The following is a 5,927-nucleotide window of genomic DNA, read 5'->3' on the forward strand; positions in this document are numbered from 1 at the left end:
CCCGTCAAACAAAAAGTCCCTGTAAAGTAAGTCCCAAGCTGCGTACCTGATATCATCAGAGAGCACTGTCATCTTTCTCTCCCACTCCCCACCCAGCCATGTATTAAAAAACGTGCTGTTCTCCAAAACTGCCACGTTCTCCCTGGCCTGCCTGCCATTTCACTGCTTCCTCCGACTAGAATGCTATTCTCTATTCCCGATTCTTTTGGGCATTTACTTGGGAGTGGAATTGCTGGGGATATGGTAATTATATGTTTAACTTTTTGAGGAAACAGCGAACTATTTCTACAGTGGTTACACCATTTTACATTCTCACCAGCAAATGTACGAGGGTTTGGATTTCTCCACACTCTCGCCAATGTAGGCTTATTTTCTGGGCTTTGCTTTTTTTTTTTTTTTTTTTTTTTTTTAATGGCCAACCTATGAGTATGAAATGATATTGCATTGTGATTTTGATCTGCATTTCCCTAATGATTAACCTAAATAACTTAAAAAAAATTTTTTTAATGTTTATTTACTTTTGAGAGAGAGACAGACAGACAGACTGTGAGCAGGGGAGGGGCAGAGAGAGAGGGAGGCACAGAATCCGAAGCAGGCTCCAGGCTCTGAGCTGTCAGCACAGAGCCCCATGCGGGGCCCGAACTCACAGACCACGAAATCATGACCTGAGCCGAAGTCCGACGCTCAATCGACTGAGCCACCCAGGCGCCCCAGACCTAAATAACTTTTAAATATACCTAGGTTTCCCCAATCCACAGACTTGTTTTTTACCTATTATATTCCAACAGTCTACTTCATAGGGTAATTATTAGGATTAAATGAGTTAATAGATAAATCCACACAGGAAGAGTCAACTGAAGCATCTCCATGTCTTTGAAGACTTCTGGAGCCTTCCCAGACAAAGTTCAATGTTTCCTCCTATAACAAAGGTATATTTTTGTTAAACCTCCCCCAGGAGTTCTAATATGCAGCCATGGTTAGAAACTACCAGGCTGGGGCACCGTTCCCCAAACTGGTCAGATCACAGGAGTCATCTGGGGCACCAATTAACAGGGCGGATTTCCTGGCCTGGCACCAGATTTTGGAAACAGAATTTCCAGGAGAGAGGCCTGGAAATCTATATTTTAAAAGACATGCCCACAGGTGATTCCTTTGACAGGGCCAGTTTGGGAACCCCTGGGCCGTTGGCTAATCAAAGAGCAGTAAACACGGAGGGCGGGGTGAAACAATAATCTGGTTTGCAAATTGTGATCTTGCTCTGGAAAGATAAAGATTACTCGTATCTGGCTGATGACCCACCGCAGGGATGCTGCCCTGAGACTAGCTCCCCACCCGCATCCACGGAGCTGAAGACTGCCCGTCTTTACCCCTTTCCAGGTAGGCGTGCCCTTCACGGTCTGGGAAGGCTAGACTTCAGCGTGCACCCCAGGGAGAGCCTGAGCGGCCCTTGCATATGCCTGATCCTTGATGGGGCCTCTCCCTCTTTGGTGAAGACATAATATCCCTACTATGCACAGGAATGTCCCGAATCTCTTATTATCGCTAATGCTCACAGCATCTCTGAAAGAGTAGTGTCTCCGTTTTATAGACATGGCTCAGAGACATCAAGGAGCTGACCCAAGGTCACACACCTAATGTGTGGCTGAGTGTGGATTCAAACCCATGTGAGCACAGAACTGGGGCACGTGCCTCTCTGTGGCACTTCCTCTCAAAGGTGACCGCTCTGTCCCCAGTGGATGCTTCGCCAGGCTATTTTGCTTGCTGCTGGGGCTTCCCAGTAACACCCAGTAATTTCAGAACCGCAGCTTCCAAATAGTTGGAAACTTCCTGCCCAGAGGAATCCAGAGAGGGTATCCAGGGGACTTCGGGAAAGGGGAGCTGAGTTACAGACAAGCGAAGGAGATGGTGAGAGCAACTAGCCCTGAGCACAGATGGCCACACTTCCCTATCCCGCCCCCATAACTACATCCTCCTAGAACTGAATGAAGCCGGAAGGGGATATCACCTCAGCTCTGGGCAGCAGGAAAGAAGTTGACCTCTGGAAGGGAGATAGGAGGGGAGGGGTGATAGCAAGGGAAAAATGGGAGGGGGCACCCCTTGCCCAGCAGAGACAAAAGACAGAAAAGTTTCCAGCCGTGTCAGGCTAGTCTTGTGACTTAACCACACTGGTTAGAGGAGCCAAGATTTACAGGGCTCTGGAATTTTATGATGTTTCAGGATGAGTACCCAGGTAGCCCATGGAGAAGCCATTGGTAGACTTCAGCTGTCCCCGATGGAAGGCCATGGGACCTGGAGACCTCAGGACTGAGGCTAAATGAACCCCGTGTTAGGAAACATGCCAAGCAAGACTGAAGAAGCCTGCCCCACAGAGACGCTTCCTCACAGGCTCCTCCACAATGAGGACCACCCCTCCCCAAGTCCTTCACCTCTACCAAAAAGCCCACATTCTAAGTGAAAATGCTGTGGTTGCGATACAAATGCCATTTCATGACGCATCATCTAGCTCCTCTCCAACCAGTCTTCTACCCCAAACCCATCCTATATAGAAAATTCTGAAGTCACCACCAGCCTCGTTGTCTTCTAGGGAACCTGGGAAAGGAGTGCTGTGAGTTTGTCACGGTGTTGCAAGGGAGAAAGCCCTCCCCTGTAGAGACCCCTGACCTGACCAGGTATCTGCTGTGTCCGAAGGAAGAGAAGGAGAAGGACGGTAACAGAGAAGTGCTATAGGCCTGGGGAAAGACTTCCTGGAGAGGGACTGCCAGTGACTGGATCATTTTCCATCTGCAGGATGGACATTACAGGCCACAAGGAAGTCACACCTAGACCTGAAAAAAAGAGTTCCCCTCGGGGAGGTGGGAATGAGACCCTGCAACCAAAGAGTCAAGGCACCTCCTTCAGAGAGGGAATAGTGTTTCTAAGTATAGAAGAGCTCTTTAGACTAACGAGCTTTCAGAGTGAGCATGTCTCGAGGGAGGAGAAGACCCATGTGGACTTTGGAAGTCCTTGTCACATAAAAGTCGGCTGTGATGCTCGCTGTCTCCTTGAGGGTGTCTGAGCATCCACCCCCAATGGAGTCTCTCCTGAAGCATCTGGCTGGCTTGCTACCTGCTGCTAGTTCCTGTCTTTTCATCTGTGACCTCCGCTCCCTACTTCCGTGCTTCTCTCTTCACAGATTGTAGCTATTTCTGTTCTTTCAGTAGGGAAGGGCTGGGTGTCTTCCCCTTCCCAAGGTCACAGCTGGCTGGGCTGGAAGGAAATCTGCCCCCGCCAGCCCCTCTTGATGTTTGACCTTAGGGATCAGCCCGACACAGGGCAAGCTACCTGGATGAGTCTTACCTATCCCATCCGTTATTCATTCAACATACTTGCTGAGTCCTACTAAGTGCCAAGAGCTGAGACTACACTAGTGATCAAAGTGGACACAGAGCTCCCAGTCTTGTTCGAGTGGCCCTGGGGCTTCCGAAGACCCCAAAACCGAAGTCCTCTATTCATATGCTCATAGAAATATTTGACAATCCCTATAACCTACAAAGGACTCATCTTTGAAATATTTAAGAACTCCTACAAAGCAGGAAGACAGAAAGTCAAATACAAAATGGATGCCCAAAATGGACAAAATGCTCGAACAGATATCCAAATGACAAATAAAGGTATGAAAAGGCACTTAACCTCATTGACTGTCAGGGAAATGTAAATTTAAACCACAATGAGATACTTCTACATACTCACCCGAATGGGTAATTTTTTTTTTTCAATTTTTTTTTTCAACGTTTATTTATTTTTGGGACAGAGAGAGACAGAGCATGAACGGGGGAGGGGCAGAGAGAGAGGGAGACACAGAATCGGAAACAGGCTCCAGGCTCTGAGCCATCAGCCCAGAGCCCGACGCGGGGCTCGAACTCACGGACCGCGAGATCGTGACCTGGCTGAAGTCGGACGCTTAACCGACTGCGCCACCCAGGCGCCCCAGTAATTTTTTTTTAATATTTATTTATTTTCAGAGAGAGAGAGAGCAGGGGAGGGGCAGAGAGAGAGGGACAGAGAGAATCCCACGCAGGCTCTGCGCTGACAACGCAGGGCTCAAGCTCACGAATAGTGAGACTACGACCTGAGCCAAAATCAGGAGTCGGATGCTCAACCAACTCAGCCGCCCCCTGAATGGCTAAAATTTTTCAATATTTTTGGACTGACCATGCAGAGTGTTGATGAAAATGGGAAGTAACCGGAACTCTAAGGCACTGCTGGCAGGAGTGTAATTAACAGGAACACTTCAAAAAATTATTTAGGAGCCTTTACTAACACTAAACATATGATTACTCTAGGACCCAGTAATTCTGTTCCTAGGGACATACCCAACAGAAATATGAACTTAAGTGTATCAAAGGACACAAACAAAACTGTTACAACAGCATTACTCATAATAACCCCATACTGGGAACAGCTCAAATGTCCATCAACAGAATAAAAGCTAAATTATACTATATTCATTTAATGGCATACAGTAAAGCAACGAACATGAGTGAGGACTGCTACCACAATGTGATATTCATGAATTTCGCGAACATAATATTGAGTGAGAGAAACCAGACGCCAAATGATACCTACTGAATGGTTTCATTTATACAAAGTTCCAAACCAGGCAAAACTATTCTGTGGTGTTAGAGGTTGCCTTTGGTAAGGAGGGTGGGGTAGTGACTGGGAGAGAAAATGAGGGCTTCTGGGATGCCAGTAATGATTTCGTTCTGGATTTAGGTGGCGGTTATGTGGGTATGTTCATTGTGTCATAATTTGTTGACCTGTAAACTCTGGTTTTGTGCATTTTCACACATGGCTGGTACACTTTGATTAAAAAAAAAAAAACCCACAGGAGAGGACTGTTTTCAGGTGGGTAAGAAATGCAAGGTGGGAAGGGAATAGGGGAGAGAGCAAGATTTTACGTACAGGTGGCTGAGCTGTAGGAAGGGTTAAAGCAGCAGGAAAGACTGTTGAATGGAGCAGGACGGGAATTGTCTCCAGCCCCTGACTGAAAAGTCTCCAGATACATCAGCCTTAATTTTCTGCCTAATCCTACACCCCCTCTTCAAAAACGGCTCCTTTTTGGTGGGGCCCACTGTTTCCTAGTCTAGCAGCTACTTCTCCCTCCAGGAAGAGACCCAGTGTTTGAGGCCAAAATTGGGGTTCTAAGACACTGACATTTCCTCTAGAGACTGCAGGCCCTTGATGCAAATGTTTTAGCAGCTAAACTGAAATAATCCTAAGTACTAGCATGGGAAGGCGGGTGGGGGCGCCAGGTTGCACATGTCTGTCGTCCTTGTCCAAAGGTATTAGATGCTCAGGTTGCTGTGGGTGTTCATGCGTATCCGAAAGAGGAAAGGGCAGCCAACAGCTTCAAAGCCAGCACTGCGTTCTCCTCTCCCCGGGCACATCCCTACTCCAAAACCCATCCAGGGGTCTGGAGTCATGCTAGAACGCCCCCCGAGCCACTTTCCCAGTGGAAAAGGGCAGGAAGGAACCACTGGTCACAGGTTCCACTGACAAGAGGGGAAAACCTGGGGGTGGCAGTTCCTTTCTGGGGGAGGTCACATCGCCTGCACAAAAACATCCCAAAGAGAGCTGGTACTGAGTTTGCGTTGGAGAGGTGGAGATACCCCAGGGAGGAAGTGGCAAAAGGCGAGATGGGAACACCCCTCTTTGATCCCACAAGGTGCGTCAGGGAAAGTTGGATTTCGTTTCGCCCGGGATGCAGACATCTCTCCCCTATGTTGCCACCGGGAACGGTGGGTCAGAGGAAGCTCCCCTCCGCCCCTCCCTCAGGTGGGGCCTGTGGGACCCCAGCCGCGAGTCTGACCTGTTTTCGCTCCCGCCCGCCCATCCCCACCCCTTCCAAAACTGGGACGTTATTAAGGCCGGTTCCGTCAGGGCCGAGC

Source organism: Puma concolor, chromosome E4, assembly GCF_028749965.1.
Source record: "Puma concolor isolate L17-30 chromosome E4, mPumCon1.1.hap2, whole genome shotgun sequence".
Taxonomy (NCBI): domain Eukaryota; kingdom Metazoa; phylum Chordata; class Mammalia; order Carnivora; family Felidae; genus Puma; species Puma concolor.